General features: G+C 44.0%; 1 protein-coding gene across 1 annotated transcript in view; it reads left to right on the top strand.

The window, feature by feature from the left end:
• The window catches only part of DERL1 (derlin 1), a 71089-nt gene that overhangs the window by 1107 nt on the left and 46692 nt on the right, over window positions 1-23290 (top strand). The gene's annotated exons all lie outside the window — the stretch shown is intronic.

The following is a 23290-nucleotide window of genomic DNA, read 5'->3' as shown; positions in this document are numbered from 1 at the left end:
TGTCTGACAGCTTATTTCACCCGAGGCAGGAAATGCCTGTGGTGATTTCCTTTTACTATTTTAAGCCTTGGGAGCTGGGGAAGAGCTTACTCAGCACCCGAGGCTGTGTTTTTTTATTCTTTCTCTGCAATGACGATTGTGAAAGTAAAATGAGCCGATAGGGTCATTTACTTATACTCACATCGGTGATCCGGGGCATAGCTCAGCTCCCCCCCCCCCCCCCCTCTCTCCCCCTCCCCCCACCCCCGGACCGATTTGGACAGGGGAGGTGTCGCTGGACTACTCCCTAGTGCAGCGGTTCCCAAACTGTGCGCCGCGGCGCCCCGGTGCGCCGTTATGAGTTGCCAGGGGCGCCGCGCATGGTGTGGGAAAATAGTGTCTGGCCGTGTGCTGAGCAAGACTGTCTACCAGGGCCTGAATGCATTAGCAAATGAAGGTTATTGTACCCGCAGCGCGACCTAAGGGGGAGTTAGAAATGCCGCCTGCACAATCCAGGAATATGGTTTTGCCCAGTAAGAGCGCACTGCCGCCATACGTGCATACCTACGTTCCTTTACAGACTTAGCCTCCGCATACGCCGGCATACACAGCAGATTGTTCAGCATTACTGCTGCCTGCCGTGTTCTGCCGTGCCTCGTGGGACCCTCTTCTCCAGTTACATAGGTAAGAGGACAGAATCACGGCTCACTCATGCTTAACAGGTATGTACCGGAGCAGCCTGTGACCCAGAATTGAAGGACACAAGCCTCTCTAATTAAGAACAAAAGACAGGGGGCTACCAGAGAGGTTGTAAAGGCATGTTAGCAGAAAATGTGTTTTGCACGTAAACTTGTGAGTCAAAAAGGAAAATGTGTAGTTTGTTTTCTTGAGCAGCTGTACTTATTGGCAGCAGGAAATGCAAGTTGCTTGGCACTTTTGGCACCACTAATGACAAGATGGTGAGAGAGAGATAAGATGTGTGCGCCATGGAGTCGGTAATTCTGCACTGGCGTCCAGCTCTTAGGGAGGCGCACATAAATGCTCCACTCTGTCGCTATCATCAGTAGTAGTTGAGCAGCACCTGCGCTGCAGCACAGACCACCACTTCAGCTACCCTGCAGCCTGTATGAGTGCTGGTGCTGTCCACAGCAGAGGAGAAGTTCTGGTACTCAAACGAAAAAATGAAGTGCCGACCCAATTAAAGAACTGTTGGAAATTCCAAACAGCAACTTGACAAGATGGGTCGAATTAGAAACAGGATAATTTCATATTAGAGCTAAAATGAGAGCTTGGGATTTCTTTACCACATGTTTGTTGGGCAGCATCCGTGCCATTAGCGGGAATTGAAATCCGCAGCAAGACTGACAATATTCGCTGTTTGCCAAGTAGAGTGTAGATTTTTAGAGGCATAACGTCATGGTTGCTCTTGGTTATCATGTTTCAAATTCCACCTGGGTAAGTTGATCAAAATCTGTACGGGATCTCCTGGTCGTGTCAGTGTCTCAGCTTGGAGCAGAGCACAGCTCCCACTGGCTTACGTTGCTCCATTCTGGCTCCAGTCCCAGTTTAAATATGACAACATTACATAAAGCATTCGGTCTCATTATACAATGGTATGCATTTAACAAAAGGTTGCTTCTTATGTTATTGAAAACAGCTTCAAATTGCCTCATCATTCTTTTTCCTCAACACATCATCATTCCTTGGGGCTGCAAGCAGAATTTGAGAGATGCAGGAGGTTAAAATCTGAGAAGAGCTCACATTTGTATTAAACAGTGCTGTGCTAAAACTCTCTGGCTGCAGCATGCCTTTGCCCCCAAACCATTACCACTGCAATTGCTCCTGTTTCTGTCTTCTAGAATATGAGGATAACTTTGCAAAGGACTGTGGGCGTGCAGATCTTTGGGAAAAGTTTAGAAGCCCAGGGAACGAGAATAGGGGAATACTGTGTGCCTTGTAAAAGGTATTTCTTTCTGGTGCACAAGGGGAGATGGCGTGTGATAATCCAACACTCCATCGTTACTGTCTCCCCTGGATAGTGTGTGTATCTTCTTGTGCTCTCGAAGCTTGGCATTCACAGGGACACAGTTGAGCTTGCAAGAGTTTACTTCACAATAACCCGATTTATTAGACACGGTTTCAAATTTATACGGGCCTCGGTCTTCCCTTGGTCGGGCTTACATCCCCCCACTGGTAAAAAAATGGTGGGGAGCCACGACCAACTGCCAATTAGGTCAAGGGAGCCCCAGGTCAAAAAAGTTTGGGAACCACTGCCCTAGTGGATCCCTTGTTTGAGATCGCAGCAGGAGGACAATTCCCAAGCAGGAATTCCCCTATTAGACCCCATACACTATTTTTTGAGGGAGGGAGCAGGGAGGCTGAGTGTGCAATATAAGAGTAGCTCAAGCTGATTCTGTGATCCCCAAGATGTGCTAATGTCACACATGCCAACAGACCCGATTCAGGCGGGAGACTACCGATTTTCCAAGCCAAAAATGGCTTTATTTTACCTGTCTCCCGCCTGAAATTGCATTTTTTACAATAGAAGTCAATGGGGAATTTTCATTCTCCCGATTTTTTTATTTAAAATCTCCCACTTCCCTGTCCTTAAATGTTGGCATGTATGTAATGTGGCCGTTGTGGAATTTTAAGACAGGAGTGCCACTACGAGCGGCCGGACAGAAGTGGCTAGTGGAGCAACAAAGCTGCAACCTCGCCTCACAGGAACGCGCAGGACTCAATAGCACAGTGGGTGACATCAGCACGCAAAAGCCAGAAGACAGGGTACAGTATAGAACATTCATATTTTTCTTTCACACAAAAGCGTACAGCAAAGGGCAATAAGTCATCTCACTTAAGCCGTTGACTAACTTCAGGGTAAATGATGGTATTCTGTCTACCCTTTCACAAGTGGAGTGGTGTGGCTCACTGGTTAGAGGTGGCAGACCCTGAAGCAGAGGACGGCCCGGGACCAGGGTTCAATTCCCGACACGGCAGGGTCGAGAACCAGGGTCAGCGGACTCGATAATTCTCACCTCGGTGCCTACTCTAACCAGGGATCACACTCGGCAACTCTGGGCATTAGCTTGCCTCATCTCCACAACGGCCCCCCACAAATGCCGGGGATGCCTGGTTTCACCTTGGCGATACCCAGGAGGGAACATCTCACAGGGAAAGCCAGGACGGGTTCCCCAGCGGTCTATAGCGCCAGGACGCCTCCGGGTAGCAGTGCGCTTTACAAGACACACACATTTACAAGGACCACATTCACGCACAAAGTACTCCCCTTCAGTGCTAGAGTCTACTATGACAATGTGAGTTTTTTTTCTTTTTGTAGATCAGAATAATATTTTTGCTTTTAGCCACTTTTTAAATATTTTTTTATATTGACGATGGTCCAGCAGCCAACAATAAAGCTTTTCAAAAACCATAGCAAAACATAGTAAGCATTGACCAAGCCAAAAGGCTGTCAGCGAATGCCACACCCATTGACCTTGCCAGTGCTTGTTTCATAGTTGTCACCACAAATGATAAACCGTTTGGGCTTCTTGTAGGCATATGTTAAATACAAATATCCTAGGTGGGTTCAACAGCCACGACTAAAGACCCACTGATCGTCTGAAGCCCTGCAGATAGATGTGATTTGAAATTTATCCTACAAATAAAGTAGGTGAATTGACAAAGGACCCATCACTAAGAATAGTGGTGATTGGCTCTTGACTTGTTCTGATTGATTTGATCCTTTCTATTATTTAGTAGAATATTTCAAGATTCTTTGATTTGTTTTAAACCATGGCGCATTGTAGAGCATAATGTATTGCTCCTGACAGAGACAAGTACTGTTTAATCTAATTTTCTCAAGCTTGCACACACTGTTGATATGCCCGTTAATGCCCTGACTGCTTCTTGAGTCGTAAGTTCTTGGCTCATTCTACCTGGAAAAGTTAAAGCATCTGTGAGATCAAATAAAAAAAACAAAATCGCCATGAAACCAAAAAATAAATTTTGCCACGTGACATGAGTCCGTGATCCATCTAAATAAGGTCTGAAAACAATCAAGAAGTGACGGAGGTGAAAAGAAAACAAAATCTATGCGTACCACTCAATTGTCTTGCCAGCACAGAATCCTGTCCAACTAGGCAGAATGCATATAAAACGTAAACAAAAAATCCTAGAAACCGGATGAAATTAGCCTTCCAGGGTTAATCATTACCAATAGTTTTGTGATTGTGCACTCTTGTGTAGTATTTATGTGAGGCATCATGCAACTTTGGAAAACACCACAGACCTATGCAGCAGGCTGTGTGACAGTTTTGACAGTACTGATCGCCTTTGACCATATTCCTTTTTATTTATGTATTTATTTATTTATTCCTCATTCTGCCTAGAAGAGTGGCTGTGGGCTGTTTTCATAGTTTGGATCCATCAGCAACAATAGAAGACTCTTAAGGTGGTCCTTTTGCTCTACATACGTTTCAGTCAGTATATCCAGCCTCTGTCCTGTGCTTATTATCTTTCCCATGCACATGGGGAGTGTTTGTGCCTCATTTTTTTAATAAGACAACCTAACTCTGGAAAATATTTCTTACCTTTGTGTTTCTATAGTGTTCTTTCCCTGAGTTATAATTTGCTTACATTCCCACCTTGTCTGGCTATTCTAGAACTGATGCTGGCTACTGCCCTGTGCTAGGCTGTAGGAAACCAGTATTACTGTTGGAAGCCAATGCTTCTTTTGAGAGCATTACAAACTGTCCCTTTAGGAAGAGTGTATCATACACATTGTGACTCCTGCTTACTTGGTGACACCAGTTGTCAAATCAAAGGATTAAACCATGACTTGAATTAGGCATTGTTGGAAATGGGGGTCTCTAGATGGTAAGTCCAAATGGGGACCCTTGCTTCGCGTCAGGTTAAGGGGGATACACACTTTAGATAACCCCTGCTCACCCCCTGGGTTGCTTGGCACGAGCAGGTAGACTTATCCCAATGGCAATGTGTAAAATATTTGTACTCAAAACACACAGTAATACAGTGATAACACCACAAGTGGACACCACACCAGTTTACAAAAATAATTTATCTTTATCTAAACTCAACAAGACCAAAACAACAAAAATCCAACATGCATGTAATAAGAATATGACATCAAAAAGGTTTCAAGCAACTGGGTCCATAGAATTCTATGGATGCGTGATTTCTCACAAAGTACCTGTAGATGCGTCAAAATTCACAAGGCCAAAAACCAACAGAGACTGGAAGCTTAGAGAAACAAAGAGATGCGTCAGTTTCTAAGAGCATTGGGGGGAGGGCGATGCAACAGTTCTGCCGCATGCAGGAAGGAGTGATTGTCAGAACCGGTCTGTAGGGGGAAGTGAAGCATCGACTCCAAGATGATTCTGGTCCGCGGGTGATAAGTCAGGACAACCTGCCACACAGCTGCGATGTGTAGAAATCTGGGTGCGGCGGGGATCGATGCGGCGTCGAGCAGTGCTGCATTGGTTTCTTCAGTCCCTTGATGCGTTGATTCTGGCTGCCACAACAGGCGCTGTGTCGGTTTCGGCAGCGGTGCTGGGATGTATGGAGATTCTTCTCGCACAGCGGTGCTGCGTTGGAAAAACAGCCACAAAAAGAGTGATACATCGATTTCTTCAGTTCTTCATCTTCTTTTTCAGCTCCCAAACAGCAGGAACACACTCCAGAGGACCAGAACTGGAACAGGCACCTCCTGGCTGGTCAGAACCCTTAGCAAAAGAGTTCCAGGGAACTGGGGTTGAAGTCTTTGTGTTCCTGAGACTTCAGAAGAGGAGGCCAGCACACACAGGCCTGTGTAGATCATCTTCAAGCAGGTTCAAAGCAGAGTTCTAGTCTTTGTCCTTTCCTTGTCAGAAACTGCAACTGAAGGCCAGCCACACACAACACACAGCAAACGGACAGTACTCCTCCTGAAAGCTCTTCTCCTTGGCAAAGGTTTCTCTTTAGTACAGAAGTAATCTAAAGTTCTGGGATTTTAGGTCTAATACTTATACCCCAAAATGTCTTTGTTCTCTTTGTGCAAAAGTCTCTGAGCCCAGTCCAAACCAGTTCTGTCCTCACTGGTGCAGTATGACCACAGGGGGTGCAGACAGCATTGTGCAAAGGAGACAGGCCCTATTTAAGTGCAAGGAAATCTTCTCGCACTACTGTGAATGCAGCCAAGCATCATTCAGCTTAGCTCCGAGTCATCTAGGAAGGGCCAGGCACACCTTAACCTCCCCAGTGGCTGTCTACAGTGAATGCATTTCCCCAGCCCTGTAACTCCAAAACCAGAAAGTCAATACACAAACAGCCTTTACCTGCAGTTGTCCAAATTGTGGATTGAGCCTGTCTGTCTCCTAGGAGATTCTGAACAGGAAAAGCAGCTTCCAACTCCCTGGCCAGCAAACCTTGTCTGAGGTTGCTGGGACCTTATATGGTGTGCTGTGGTTGGCACATGTGTACACGGACTGGTGGTTGTATCTGGTGTTTCTATTGGGTTAGGGTTAATGTCCTCATTGGTTGGGTATTTGAGGGTCGGATTGGTTTCTCGGTCTGTGATTCAATCATTGCAGGGTTGGGACTAGGGCTAGGGTTCGGATTTCTATAGGAAGTAGGGACTAGGGATTCCTATGTTATTGGTTGTTGGGAGTAGGGTGGGACTAGGGCTAGGGTTAGACTTTTAATTGGAAGTAGCTATTTAGTGCTTCTGGTGTGATTGGTTGTTGGACCAGTTGTGGGACTAAGAGTAGGGTTAGACTTTCTATTGGAAGAAGGAACTAGGGCTACCTGTACCATTGGCTGCTTGGACTTGGGTTGGGACTAGTGATAGGGCTAAGGCCTTAATAGGACGTAGAAATCAGGGTTTTTGAACTGATTGGGTGCTTGGATTAAGGTTAAGATTGGCTGCAAGGTCCTGGTCTCCTATTGGTTCTAGATGTTAGGGATAGTGTTGTGATTGGATAGTGTTAGGGTTAGGGTTCCCATTGGCTGAAGGGGCCACCTGATTACTAGGGCTACAAAAAAGGCCATGCTTAGGGCGTCTCAGCTAAGGGCAGAGAGGACAAGGGTGGTTGCCTGTTTGGGCCTGGTCGGGACTAGGGCCAGAAATGCTGCCCTTTTTCTCATTTAAAAAATAAATAAATAAATAATCCTTCACTCTTTTATCCCTCCACTATCCCTTTTCTATCAAAATTAACAGACTAACATGTTCACTTCTCAAATTCCATATTCCATATTCAACTATACTAATATACTGCCCAAATAACTGAATAACATATCTACTACTCAAATTACTTCATATTTATACTATACTAATTTTCAACACTAATCCTTTATGGGTTCCGGAGTGGCGTGCTACTCGTCAAAAAGCGCTTCAACACCCATCAGGGGTAACAAGTGCTATATGAATGCAAATCGTTCTTCCCCTTTTATCCATCCGCTATCCTTCTCACTCTAAGTAACAGACTAATATCCACCACTGAAATTACCTCATATTTCACCATATTAATTCACCACTAATCCTTTATAGGCTCCCTGAATAGCATGCGTCAACAAGCGAGCGATAAATAAATACTAACCTTTGTCCTACTCTATCCTTCTGCTATCATTCCAAATCCAAATAACTGACTAACCTATCCACCACTTAAAATGTACTTGCATGTTTCACTATACTAATTCAACACTAATCCTCTGTGGGTCCTGGAGTAGCGTGCTACCCGCCGAAAAAGCGCTTCGACAGGGGTAGTAAGCGCTATATAAATGCAATTACAATACAATACAATCTAAGCCAGCAAAAACAAAATCCAGCCCAGCATCAAAAATACAGGAGGTGGAGGCAAAAAGTCAGGGGAACCACACCAAAGATGCCAAGTCTAACAAGCATGTTGACGTATGAGCATCGGTAATGATAACTTGGCATGGAATGTATGTTCCACCTGTAATCATAATGGTTCTGACCAATTGAAAATGGAATAGAAACAAATTAAAAGAACCATCACAGAGACTGGGGAATTTGGATGAAAGCTGGTAATGCAGGGCCTCCACGTACCAACACTTATCTCCCTTTTAAATGGCCCTTGTTTGGCCTTGTGTTTATTTAGTACTGTTTCCCTGGCCTGTATCCAGCATGCAGGTTTCGCTTGCTAGCCTTCTAGAAAGCTGACAGGTACGGCTTTGTTCTTTAGCTGATGCAACTAGGTGTAAGCTTAAGTGTCTAAAAATTGTTGAATGGAAAAAGTGTTCTTTTCCGATTACTCAGACTGGAAATGAGCCTCTTAAATGCTTCTGCAGTGCTTGGGCTTCTATATATTTTTGGGGAGAGACCAGCATATTATATAGAATAAATCTGATTTTAGATTTTTTTTTTAACTTTGATGAATACTTTTCAGTATTTTAAACATGACCGGGTTGTGTTTTAAGCAAGCTCAAAAGAAGAAATACTTAAAAAAATAAAAACAGAGATCAGCACATGCATAAAGGATTCTTTCTTATCGTGGTTAACTACAGCACTCGAAATACTTTAGAAGGGGCGACCGGCAGCAGGGAAAGAACAGTACATACTGTGGCAGAAACTACATTATTTGTGGCTAATGTTGCTTGATGAATGCTGATTCCTAATCCAAACATAAAGAATATTAAGCCATTTGAAAAAGTCTTACTGTGGTGATCACTGAATAGATTTAATATGCCTTATTTCGTTTTTGCACACCCTTGTTGTCTTCTTCTTTACCAGTGTCTATTTTGTTTCAGGTTCAGTTCTTTTCACATGTATTTATTTGAACGGCTTTCTGTGACATGCCCATGTCTTCTGGCCATGGTTTATGAGTACTTTGCTGTTCAAATACGCATGACAAACAGTGTGTAAGTAGTGTAGGTAAGGTAATACTGTGACATAGCATATTTGAATTGTTATGTAGATTAGAATTACACTGTATTCCGAGGGTGGCTAGATTATAGTGATTGATATGGTTAGTGTAAGGCTTGTAAAGTTGTTAGAAAGGGTAAGTTCAGGACGGGTTAGCATAAGACTGTGCTCTTAACTCTTATGAATCTATTATGAGAATGATAGAGTTTGGAACCTTACACTCCTATGGACCGTACATGTTTTTTTATATCCCCCTCCCCCCTCCAATCCTGAAGTTTCCTTCTATGAATTGGAATACATTTTTGAGTTTTTGTTTTATTTCGCAGGGGGTACAGGGGAAATAGATTGCTGAAAAACCTGTCTTGACCCTGGTTTTCCTTCCTTCATAATCTCTATTTACACCAGCAAAACGGTATTTCAAAAACATTTTGTGTGAGTTCTGTTCGAGATACCCACCACCATCTTCCTTTCAGCATTAGTGTCTAAGTATTGTCCCAGCTATTGTTTATACTTTTGCCTAACCACTTAATTTTTATGCTCATTAAGAAAAGCCCATATCCACGTTGTAACAAATGTAATCCTTCAAAATAAGTCCAAATTCTAACCATTTGAACAGAGTGGTCCTGTTTATCCTTTTGTTTAATAACCTTATTCTAACAGATCTTGAAAGAGCATGATCGCTGTTCCACACCAGTTTGGTTTTGGTGGTCTTCTATTATTTCTCGTCACTATCTCTTAAATATGAAAATAGTGATCCCTTGTAAAAACATCAAAATGTAACCCTCTCCTGTTTCCGAATCAATTCTCCATACTTGGACTGGGTTATTTCCTTCTGTGCTGTTTTGCCATTATTCCTTTATTCTGTATATTATGTTTAGTGTGATTCTCCTGATCCGCAGTCTGAAAATCTGCTCTTCAAACACCTTCATCTTTCCCATTAATTCTACCTAGTCATAGGTTTTATCTCCTGGGTCACCCCTATTTTCAAGAACCCTTTCTACCATAGGTGCAACAACTTTTGTTTACTCCACTGTGGGTTGCATGATGTATCTCTGTGGTGTAATTTAATTAACAAAACGTTGAAGGTACCTCTTCTGTTGTCAAGACATCGCCAATACGGTCCCATATTTGGTCTTCACACTCCCATGTTTGGTTCTCACTTCTTGAAGCATGCCACCCTTGCTTTCCTTCGTGGACCTAAACATCTCTTTGATTGTTATGTTATGTTAACAATGGTTTGTAAAGCGCATTGACACCGGTTGGTTTCCTGGCGCTGTGGAAGACAGAGGGCAGTCAGAGTTGGAAGCCTGCGGAGTTAGTAGTATGCTTGTTGGTAAAGCCAGGTCTTTGGGGATTTCCTGAATGACATGAGATTAGCGGATAGGTGCCAGAGTGCCAAATCTGCAACCGCCCGAGCGTTTACGTTTAAAAGATGGTGTTTGTAGGAGACATTGGTGAGCCGAGCGTAGGCTTTGGGACGGGGCATACTTTATGATGAGTTTTGTGATGAATTTAGGGCTTTTGCAGTAGAGCGCTTTAAAGATCATGCAGCTGACTTTAAAGGTACAGCGCTGGGCCACCGGGAGCCAGTGGAGTGTTTTCAGAAGGGTGGTGGCTGATTGCCATCTAGGCTGGCTTAAAATCAGTCTTGCTGCATGATTCTGCACCATCTGGAGTCGTTTCAGAAGGAACTGGAGAAGGCCCAAATATATCGAGTTTGCATAATCTATGTGAGAGATCACAGTAGCGATCACCACCTGTGTCAGGGTTTCGCGGGTCAGAAGGCGACGAACCTTCCAGATTTTTCTCAGTTGGAAAAGACACTTGGAGACCACCTGACCTACTTGCGTTTTAAGTGAATGGTCGCTGTTTACGGTGATGCCAAGCGTCTTTGCCGATGATGAGGGGATCGGAGCTTGACCCATATCTGTTGGCCAATAATGAGGGCCCCAGTATTTAACGCTGTCCTCAGTCAGGATCAGCTCGGTTTTTCCTGGGTTCAGTTTCGAATGATTTTGGTTCATCCAAGCTTGGATGAACCTCATTGCTGACTGGAAGAAGGAGATGGACGTATCTGAGTTGTCGATTGTGAATAGGAGCTGTAAGTCGTCCGCATAGTTCAGCACCGTTACCTGTTTGTCTCTGAGAGCCTGGATTAAAGGGGAGATGTAGAGGTTGAACAGGTGGGGTGACAGGGACGAGCTCTGAGGTACACCACATGTGATGGCTTGCTTGGTACCCGCTAAATTGCCCAGGCGAACTGCCTGAGAGCGATCTACTAAGAAGGACTTCAACCAGCAGGCTTCCGTGCCCCGGATGCCAGCCTGAGAGACACGGTCGATCAAGATGCTGTGATCGACCGTGTCGAACGCGGCCGACAAATCCAGGAGCACTAGAGCCTGCGGGATGCGGTTGTCGGCACAGTCCCTGAGGGTGTCCATTACTTCCACTACCACCGCCTCCGTTGAATGGGCCATTATCTCTAACTCAAACAAACCCGAGCCCTAATGCATTCCTAATGCTTGTTTTTAATCTGTGAGTAATATCTGGATAAAACCTACATCTGTATTTTAAAACTACACCATCTCAGTGAGAACAATATTACATTTATATCCTTAAAGACATCTGAATCATGGCATTTGCAAGAAAATAAATGTTAGAAGATATTTATGCAAATAGCATTTCGATGACTTCATTGCTCAATTTCTCACTGTCTTCAGGGTTAAATCTGTGTAAGCGCATACAAAAATTATTGACTATCTTCAGTAATTGTTACACAGTAACATACTAATTTTCAATCTGATCTAAAAATGTGCAATGATCAAAATGTTTGGCCTTTATTATTCAGGTAATATTTTCATTGATTGTTTTTATTTACTGGACTTTGGGTTGTGGATATCCTGGTAAAGTATAGACCGCTTCTGTATGGACCCTTCCTTGGATATGCTGCTCTGACGGCAGCCTTGACTTCCCTTCAGGCTGAGTTGTGACTTCTCTAGAACAGGGTTCAATCCTTTGGCCTCTGACTCTCTCACATGCCACAGCCTAATGTACACATAGACTCACTGCACCAAACATGTCATGCCATTATTAGTCTATTCCCAGCAAACTACATATACCATGGCCCAAAATACACACAAAAAGGATAGTGTCACCACAGCAACTCCTCTGGAATTCACTTTACCTCAAGTGCATTATTTTTGCAGCCTGTGCTCTGCCAAAGAATGTCTCAAAGCACATATCTCTCAAGCCTTCTTTACCCTTTTCCTGCTAAACAATTGTCTTATTGTCTAATTCTAATTGTCTAATTTACTTGCCTTACAAAGACGTCTGAGATTTTTCATTCATGTGTTGGAAGTCTAGCCTGTATTGCGCAGCCTTTGTAATGAAAAACCAAATTTGTGTAGTGCATAAGGGATTACAGTATAAAGAGAAAATTGGCAACCCCGATATTCCCCAGGAACCCTGGTATTAAGTAGTATAGGAAACAATGGTTCACAAACATCCATATTTCATCAAAACAATTCCAAGAACTACAATCAATTAATGATATGCATAAACTCGGGGTATTTATCCCCCAAAGTCATATTAAGATTCAGAAAAGGGGGTGGTGATGAACAGAGTGTCTGAATTAGGCAGACCACTCTTACCCAGTCCAAAAGATCAGGGCTTGATCCATCACCGTTATTTAGCTCACTGCACCATCCCAGCTCAGAACCTGGCTATATGCAAATTAGTCTGTCCCTGGCCCAGTGCATCATGGGAACAGGGCAGACCAAACTACCAAGCCAATTCTTCACCGGAAAGGAGACAAGCTTCCGGGGACCGGTTTCTGGTATTTCAGCCGTCGTCGGCCCGGCTTGCTTGAATCCTGATGGTGCAGTGAGCAAGGGACTCATGTCTGAGTATACCCTGCCACACCTATAGTGGCCAAAAACGATTCAGAAAAGGGGGTGGTGATGAACCCTGGTATTAAGTAGTATAGGAAACAATGGTTCACAAACATCCATAATTCATCAAAACAATTCCAAGAACCACAATCAATTAATGATATGCATAAACTCGGGGTATTTATCCCCCAAAGTCATATTACAGCATTAACCAGGATTAACCAGGCGCTCCAAATGACGTTTGGCGCCAGGCAGGGGAGGTGGAATAAAGTGAAATGTGCATTACAAAAAGTGACTCTTAAGTCGTTAGTTTTGTTAGAAGATCCTATTCATGTGAGCATAGGAATTTGATATTTGATGTCATTCATAATCATTTTAGAACTGTAAAATATCCATGTTTCAACCCCCGAAAACATAATTTGTGCTAGGGGTCTTGCTCAGAACATAAATAGGTAGGTAGCACTCTGAAAAAATATGTACAAATAAATATGATCCAAGTTACGTCTCGCCAATCAAGAGTGGACCTGAATGAAAACCTTACCTACAGATAATGTCATCCATCTTGGACAACAAAGTAATAAAACATAAAACAATCTTTAAAAATAAAAATATGTTCTCCTAATCGATATGTTCCTCTAATTTACCAGAGTGAACTTTTACTTTAGTACTTTGCACTCTCTGGAGAAGTCAGTGTTCAAAGGAGTGAATACAAATAATTACAATAGGTAGAAGTAGTAGTGATAGCTATGTATCAAGAAGAGAAGATTCAGTAATGACCTGGGATTAGCCTTTCAACCACTCTTTTGTCACGTAGGCTCTGATGATCCAATAACAAAGACTCTACTAATGAAAATGTGATTGGAAAGTTCTCACATACGACTCTGCTCCACTTCTGATTTTACAAGATAAGAGGGCCAAACACACACATGCGTCGAAAGTATTCGAAGGGCAGATGCATCATTGCATGTACACTAACCCAAAGTCATTAATAATGTACAGACTTTTGATAAAGCAATCAATTGTCCTTGCTACCATCTTGACTAACAACATAACCGTTATCAGACTATCGGCAATTAAGGGGCTCGTTAAACACATTGAGTAACTGTTGTGCCCCAAAAAGAAAACAGACTCAAGTTATACAAAAAACTTTAACATCTTACAAAAAGTCTTATTCATGTTTGAATCTGCATGGAAATGTAGTTTTACTCCACCTTGAGAAAATGGGGACCCCATTTGAAATTAATACATCTGGGTTTAAAAAAGGCCACAAATGTGAAAGTGAAATAAATTACTCTTTTTAAAAAGATCTTAACATATTACAAATATGTAATTAATAGGAAAAGGAAATGGGGCTTGTCTCTAAAAGAGCAGTATGTGAAATTGCAGAACCAATCAACAATAGATCTCCTGGCTAATATACAGGGGCATGAGTAAAAAAACAAACAAATATTGTACTTTGGCCGGCGTGCGAGGGAAAAGGAATATAGCAATGTAGTGAGTGGACAAAGGACGAGATTACATTTATACCACGATATGAACATGACAAGAATAATGGCTTCTCATACTTGGACACCTTTACATGAGTAATATCTAGACACCTACTAACACCACAGACCTACAGAAGTCAGAGTAAGGAATCCATATTACCTTTAATAAATAAAATAAACATGACACCAGAAAAATCACAAACCAATTTAGACAAGCATTGGCATAGCCAATAGGTCTCGCCTTTGGAACATTATAGGTATTTAACCATGCAACGGTTGATCCAAGGATATTATACTGCATAACTAAATACTTATAAGGTCCCGAAAGCGAGACCTATTGGCTATAATGCTTGTTTTCATGTAGTGTTTAATGTTATTGTCAACGTTGGTCTGTTTCAGAATGCCCAGTTTTCCCTTTCTCTCTGCTTTACGTTTCACAGGCAGGGAATGTGATTTACCTAGAAATACAACTTCAATTATATGCGAGCCTAGGATTAGAAATCTGTTTTCAGAACCAATAGTCGAATAGGTAGGCAGACACTAGACCTCTCTTCTGCCCACTATGAACAGCAGAAATCCCACAATAAGCGACCCCACGGCCGGTGCAGTGATTTTTGTTGAGGAATAACAGTACAGCCCTGTGTATGTCATTCATAGTATTGAGTCAAAGGCTGCACCTGTTGATATCTATACTCTAAGTGAGGAATTTACACTTTTAGCTGCAGCGATTACAAGCGTACGAGCAGAGTCTTGCTATTCTTTTAGATGGCGGCCCGTGAATTTGATTTCAGACACTTCCCGCCATGTACAATCAGGCGCATTCATCTTTAAGACCGGCCGAGTTGTTGATTTCTAGATTGCACTGGCGCCTTTCAGCAGCACCAGTCTACGGGCACGCTTTGCTTCTTGAGGGGCCGTGGTGTTTCCTTATATTGAAGCTGATGGTGTGCTCTTGCAGTCATCTTTAATGGTGTGGATCGACGTCACGCCACCGCATATCCATTACACTCTCAACAGTCTCATGAGGTGATGTCTGCGGTTGGCTGCTATGGTGAAGTATTTAGTATTTCTCATTTTGTAAGTCCAGCATTTGCTTGGGCGAGTGACGTACATTGCTACCTTTCAAAGGCACATCAGCAAAGTTCCTGGGCATCTCTGTTGAAAAGCATTCCATCACATGCCCTGACAATCCATCTTCAGTGAGAGATTGGGAGGAACAGCTGTGCTTTCGGAGAAGAGTGCTGTATATCTGCCCTTCCTAGGCGATTAGTGTGATGTAACCAAAGCACACAGATAACGTTTCAAACGGGGACCAGACATGCACAGCGTTTCCCTTGCGGGAGCGAGCAGCGACGTCGTCTGTTTTGAAAGCGCGAGCAAGATAATTGCTAACACATGGCACCGCTGCTCGCTCCTGCAAGAGCAGCACCTAACGTGCACGAGTGCCAATAGAGAACAGTGCAAAACATGCACGAGTTTAAACAAATGTCCTGAGCGCTTCCAAGAGGTCCCTCCTAAGCAGCGTTTGTTCGCTGCGTAGGCAAGACCTAAAAAACTGTACATTTTAATAAATAAAATTAAAACAAAACAACAACAATCCAATCAGCAGAACCGGGGATATGCAATTTCACGTTTTAGGTCGGTATAGCACCTAAAAGTGCTATACCGCAGCTTGGGGGAAATTTTCGATCTGGCACAACTCAAACAATGGGTGGAATTTCCGACCCATGTTGGTGGTCACCTCTTGGACCTAGTTTGCTCTAACTTTCCCATCATGACACTAGGTTCGGAAAGAGTGACATGGTCCGATCACAAGCTTATTAGGTTCTCGTGGGAGGTGGAGGACGCAGGCAGAACGGTTTGCGGCCTGCCCCTGAGCCACCCCCAGAAGATCAATCTGGTCTCGTTCGGACAAGCCCTATCTAGAGCCCGCCCGACTCTTAGTCCTGAGGTAGGCGAGGCGGTTAGTGGCTTTAATGGGTGGGTGGAACAGGCGGCTGATGCGTCCACAAAAAATAACACCATGTCAAGGCTCCGCCGCACCCCTTCTCAACCCTGGTTCTCGTCCGAATTGAGGGAGTTGAAATTGGGTTGCAAAAAGTTGGAGCGAGTGTGGAGGTATGAGTATAGCCCTGAGACAAAGGCCACCCTGCGTATAGCGCAAAAGGACTACTATGCTGCTATTAGGACAGCAAAAGGCAGTTATTATGCAGGGAGAATTGCCAGGGCGAACAATAACAGTAGAGAGATCTTCTCTATTGTGAAGAGCTTTCTATCCCCTCCAATGGTGTGAGGAACTGTCCTCTTTTTTTCATTGAAAAAATAGCAAAGATTCAGAAGGATTTGCTCTCTGCTCTGCCAGAAGCCAGCGCAGCGGTGGGTCTTCCCCCTCTGTTATGTCACTGTGTCACCCAGCAGTTCACGGACTTTTCAGTGGCTGCTGAGTGCGATATTTTGGCACTCCTTCAAACCTTAAAATCTGGCTCACCTTCAGACCTTGCCTTGCTCGGGTACTTTCAGAAGTAGCCACTACTGTATGCAGTGAGGTCACCCAGATTGTGAATCTTTCTCTATCCTCAGCAACTGTTCTTGTATGCTGGAAGCAGGCAAAGCTTCTGCCGCTCCTAAAAAATCAGGGTTGGATGCTGCTGTTCCAGGGAATTACCGTCCTATATCCCTCCTGCCGGCATTGGCAAAAATTTGTGAGAAAGTGGCTGTCCACCAACTCGAGAGCTTTGTGGAGGCTTCTAACGCCCTGCACCCAGCTCAATCGGGATTTAGGGCGGCCTACAGTACTGAGACAGCCCTGGTTGAGATGACGGAGGCAATCCGGGAGTGTTTGGACGGTGGCGGCAGAGCGGTCCTGATTCTTCTGGACCTCTCTGCCGCGTTTGACACCGTTCCTCATGAGCTCCTTCTCGCCAGGCTGTCTGCGGTCGGTATTGGGGGTTGTGCCTTAGCCTGGTTGTCATCATTCCTATCGGATAGGACGCAACAGGTCTGGATGCCTCCCCATGCCTCAAAGCCCAAGCCACTTCTCACTGGGGTTCCTCAGGGCTCCACTCTTAGTCCCTTACTGTTCAATGTTTACATCACTCCCTTGGTTGACCTGGCGGAACAGTACGGGGCTAAGATAATTGGTTATGCCGATGACACGCAACTGCTGTTTACCTGGCCGGACGATCATCTGGATACTGTGGCAGTCCAGCTCTGTTTGTCCTCAGTCTTTCGCTGGCTGACTCTGGCCCAGCTGAAATGTAACGAGGACAAATCCGAGGTCCTTTTTTACGGCACATTTCCCCCCAGCTTTAAAGATACGCTGTGGCCCTCGAACATTGCCAGCCCTAAGGTGATGGGTGGCCCTGCAAAAAATCTTGGCATATGGTTTGGGGAAGATTTAAGATTTGAAGATCATATAAGAAAATTGTCAGGGACACTCTGAGAGCGCTGCGAAGATTCTTCCCACTCCTCCCTAGAGAAGCAAAGGAGACTGTCGCCCGAGCTCTCATTTTATCGAGATTGGACTACGTGAACGCTCTGTTCAGCGGTATCCCTGCATATCTGGTCAAACGTTTACAGGTCATCCAGAATGCCGCTGTCCGTCTCTTGTTCAATGTTCCGAGATGGAAGAGCGTCCGCTCCCACATGCATAGCCTTCATTGGCTGCCAGTGGCGCAGCGTATCCTATTCAAATCTCTAGTGCTCTCTTTTAGAGCAACTCACGATCAAGGGCCAGCCTACTTGAGGAAACGGTTCATTCTTTATGCTCCTTCACGTTGCCTTAGATCGTCTTCCCTGTATAAGATGACTCTTCCTAACTGTAAGCGGACTAGATTAGGGGGTCAGTCGATAGCTGTGGTGGCTGCCAGGGCATGGAATGCCCTTCCCCTTCACCTGCGCTCCATTCAGTGCGTGGGTCAGTTTAAGAAGAGTCTGAAAACTCATCTGTTTATCTGTGTGGTATAAGCTGGTTCCCGCGTTGTGTTTTGTCTTTCTCCATCGCGCCAGGATACTCCCAAGTAACAGAGCGCGTTATAAAATGGTTTATACATACATACATACACTCAGTCATTGGTCGTGATAGACTGTGGGGGAAATCCCTCAAGTTCAAGCCGACCGCAATGGAGGGCAGGCTGGAAACCGGGACCAGGTTGATCTTACTGAAAATGTTACCTTCCCAAAGACCCCTGAGAAGACTCTTGAACTTCAGGATTTCTCATTTTCTTGTAGAGAAGTTCACTCAGACATCAGCCAAGGGTCCAGGACCTGGGGAAGCACCTCTTTGGGATCAGGGACTCACTCTAGCATAGGCCAGCAGGGCTCGGGCAGATCCAGGTGCAGGTTCAGGCAGGTCCAGTTGCAGATAGTCAGCTGGGCAGTTGTAGGGAGGCCTCCGGAGATTGGCGTGTTCCTGTTGCTTAACAGGAGGTAAGCCAACTGATCCTCTGAGTCAATCGTAGTTTGCGATGAAGGGAGCAGGTCCATTCTTCCTTCACAGAGAGCAGGGCAGGCCTCATACAGCAGGGCAGTCATCTGGAGAACAAAGCATGCCTTAACCAGCAGGGCAGTCCTCTGGTAACAGCAGGACAATCCTCTATGGAACAAAGCAGACCTTAAGCAGTCCTCTGGAAAACAAGACAGTCTTTCTGTAATGTCTGCCGCTACAGGCGTCTTCTAAAGAGTGGCTCAGGATGTCTAATATTCATTGTTAGTGCCCTTCTCGAAGTGGGAGAATTTTCTAGGCTACCTCCACATCTGGTCCTGGAAAGTTCTTTCTTTCCCCTGCCAAGGCTCAATGAAGTTTAGGGTCACAAAAGACTAAAGTTGGGTTTCTTTGTTGGTGCTAGACACAAATGTAAGTGGAGCAGGGAGCATCTCCACCCCCAACCATTCTGGCAGGATGGACCATCCTGTCTACATCTATGCCCCTATTGTCCTCTGTATGTTCCAAATGCTCACTTTTAATGGCAGAGCAATTAACAGGCCCAGGAAAATGGAAATTCTTAGGACTTAGAAGCTTTTGGTCAAGAAAATTGCAACTGCATTAAAGTGAATAATGATACCAAGAATTGGGATACCAACTCGCACACCTGTGGTATTCCCGTTCGTTTATCAGAATGTACTATCGTGAACAGTGTATTCTGTGCGTGCTGCTGAGTGCCTAGGGTCCAGCATAAAGACCTGTGTTATTAAATTGTGCTAATGAGGTACGGAACAGTCCCTACCTTTCACTCGACGCACTGTTATTATGTCCCTAAGGCTTCTACCTGATTATGTAACAGTATAAACAATAAACAGATTTTTCATATAATCAAAAGTGAAACCATTTAATTAATCACTTCATTTTATCAGTTACGTAACCAATGTTACATTTCTCTGCATTGGTTTCTACATACAAAATCAAACTGAATGCAATGCAAATATACATAAATCAAATACAATTCATGTGCTGCATTTCCATTGCAAAGAATTGTAACAAGTTTTAACGAAAGCCCAATGCATTTCAGGTATGACCCTTCTTCAGGGGAATGAATTTTGCAGTTCTAATTTGTTTTTATCCTAGTTGCCACCGTCTGGAACACAAAAGAAATTGGAGAGAGGTATCGATACAATGCAACGCGAATATTTGTACATGCAACCACTATCTTAACATAAGAATGATAGACCCAGACTACCTCTAAATGTGGATTCAAGAACTCTATAGTGAGAAATAAACGATATTGTGGTAACAGTGGAGCCCAAAGTGATACAAAGAGAGCCTGTAGATGGAGATACGTGTGCACAAATTCAAGTATCTGAGTTATGAGAACAAAATGAAAATGAGCTGAAGAGAAAACAAAAGCACTGTTAATATCGTGGTCTGTGAACCGCGTGATGATGTACATTCCCTCATGCAACGGGGTGCAGAATCAGGTGTGTTATAATGGGTCTGAAGACTATCCTACCTCTGTCAATATGCAGGAATGGCACATCGAGATTGTGTTCCCCTCAGGGTATGTTCAGACCTAAATTAATGCAAACTGTAATAAATCTCATGCGAGTCTTCTCAGTCTGAAACCGCTGCGATCTGAACTAATACACTTGGTATGGGGGGGGGGGGGGGAGAATCCGAGACTCCAGTGGAGTGTCCTCACTAGACCGTATTCCCAGGGAGAGTTTGGCATCCCCAACTTCGAATTATATTACTACAGCGCGCAAGCACACTATGCCTATTTTTGGGTACACCAACCGCAATATATGCCTTTAAGTGGTTGCAGAGCACTGGCTTGCCCTACCGGTTCCCATAGACGGTACGCTTCACTCCCTAGCCGAACCGAGACGCCAACTACAGTGACTTGCACAGTTGCAGCTTGGGCAAACATAAGCAAAAGATTTGATATGCCCATTCTCTACTCGCCGCTCCTGCCAATAGTGTATCATCCGAAATTAACCCTCTTACAGGAGGTTCTCTTTCACAAATTTTTAGAACGCACAAAGATTAGGACATGGGGGGACTTGTACCATGAGGGGAAGTTTCGCACACTGGAACATATGTCTCGGGGCATACCGCAGTCACCACTAGACACCTTCTTGTATATTCGCCTCCGACAGGGATTTCGCTCTATTACCCCGAATTTCCCTGCGGAGCCCCAGATCCTCACAACGCTTCAGCTGATGCTTCAGAGCGCGAAACCCAGACGTCTAGTGTCAGTAATATATAGGACAGTCCACGAACAGGGAGATGAGCTTGTTGCACCAGCTAGGAATAAATGGAATGAGTAGCTGGGCATAGAGCTGACGGACAAGCAGTGGGAATTCTGTTTACAACAAACGGAACGAGTATCGGCCAGTAGCAGACTTAGACTGATTCACTACAAGTTCCTTCACAGGTTGTACTACACTCGTGCTCGTATGCACAGGTACAAACTGAGGGATACAGACACGTGATCGCTGTCATGCCCCTGGGGCGGATTTCTTACATCTTGCATGGGGATGTGCTGCGGTACAGTTGTACTGGTCGCAGGTTTTCGCTGCACTATCTACAATGATAGATACCCGTATAGAGCCGTCACCGCCACTTGCTCTGCTAGGTTACTCCGAACTGATACATGCGGCACACCACAAATTTCTGGCTTTGGCACTGTTACTGGCGAAGACGAGAGTGGCATGTAGATGGGGCAGAGAAAGAGCGCCCAAATTCAAGGTGTGGCTTGATGATTTAATTTATTGTCAAGAACAGCTTGCGACTCATGCGAAGTTGCTACCTGTGACCTCTAGACCTAGAGATATATGGGCCCCATTGCATTACTACTTGCTATCCCACACTCAGACAGGCCCCCAGGGAACTGACGGCATTGCTTCCACTACATGAGAAATTGTGATTGCTTACTTGCATTGTACATGTTGTAGTATCTCACTCTGTTTATAGAGACAGGGAACTTCCCCCCAGTGCACGGTGGGCTGCGACCTTGTATGCCTCCTGCTTTGTCATCTCTGCCTAGGCCTCACAGTCCGCCTTGATATTGCATGTGCTCCTTAGAATTTTAATGCTTTTGTTGAACCGGCAGGTTTCCTCCATCTATGTATGTGGGCTGACCTCCACACAGCAAAGAAAGTGCTGAATATTTTAGTAAAGGATTGTAAATATCTGCAGCTACCTAATGATGTGTTTAATATTTGAAGTTGGCAAGTACGACCTATGTATGACTACATGTGTAATACCATGTTCTTGTTGCAAAAATTAATAAAAAGAATAAAAAAAAAAAGAAAGACTAGTCTGAAACTGTTAACCTCAAATACCTGTGCCACAGTTTATTGCCGAGATTCTGATTGAAAGTGCTTACAATGACGAACCGTAATCTGTAACAAAAAATGCCAACGCTCAGGAAGGGAAACACAATAAATTAAGTGAGACAGAAACCTAAAACAGTGACATGATTCTTAACTCACGCTTACCAAAACTGCTCAGGCGTGATGTGTATGCCAGCGTACTAGACTGTCAAGCTTTGTCTGAAATAATAGGAAAACACCAACCGTCACAAAAATGTGCGATTTGGAGCTACGCTGTGACCCAAATTACCAAGTTCCATGAATATTGCTCGCTTACCGTTGGACAAAACTCTCCAATTCTAAATTGTGGTTTCCCGTGTCACCGCGCTCTGCAAAAGCTGAAAACGCCCATATTAAAGAACCCGCATACCGTCACCACGTATCACATGTAGTGACGTATATCCAATGGGATTGAAGACATTCCCAACCAACTTGCTAGGTTTGACAAAACTTTATCGGCAAGTGTTCACAACGTGCTCATGCTATGTGAGCTTGTTGTTTCAAATAATATGATCAATAGCCTAGTTGGAGTACAATTTTAGATGAATTCTTGCGCATGCCGATAGCTCCTAGCTCCACGGCTGCATGAAAATGAAGACTAAAGAAGAGAAACTACCGAACGATCGCACATTGAAGAGGAAAAAAGAAAGAAAGATACATTTCAACCCCAGTGTGAAAGCATGGGGCAAGTGCACAGATGATAGCGAAGTAGTGCATCCTAACACAAGAAAGTGTAGAAAAAGTGAAGAAAAACTGCTTCAATAATAAGCATTGGTCCAGTTAGTGAAAAATGATGATGATGATAGTGGTGGCAAGTACAAGTTTACAAGAAGTATATCATAATAACACAATAAAATATCATATCAGAGGGTGAAGGCATTGATATTGCAAAATGAGAAAGCAAGTATTTCAGTTTTACCAAAAACAGAGCATCTCATAATTATCATTCAAACCTTTAGGAATGATGGTATCCAATGATTGTATCCAAAAAGTTTCTCTTTGAGCTAACCTAGTGGTTATATCAATGCTACCTGTGTGTGTGATGTGTTCCAAAATGGTGACACTGAGTTGTGGTATGGTGTGTCTCATATCAATCCAATGTGCTGCTAAGCATGAGTGTCTATTTTGATTGCGCATCATGCTTTTATGCTCGATAATGAGTTATGATTTTTCGTGAAGTTCTCCCCACATAAATGATTCCGCATAGACAGGGTATGGCGTATATGACTCCTTCTGTATTGCAGTCC

The sequence above is a fragment of the Lissotriton vulgaris genome, chromosome 4_1, assembly GCF_964263255.1.
Source record: "Lissotriton vulgaris chromosome 4_1, aLisVul1.2, whole genome shotgun sequence".
NCBI classification, from domain to species: Eukaryota; Metazoa; Chordata; class Amphibia; order Caudata; family Salamandridae; genus Lissotriton; species Lissotriton vulgaris.
The sequence above is the reverse complement of the archived record's forward strand: the minus strand, read 5'-3'. Positions and strand labels throughout refer to the sequence as shown.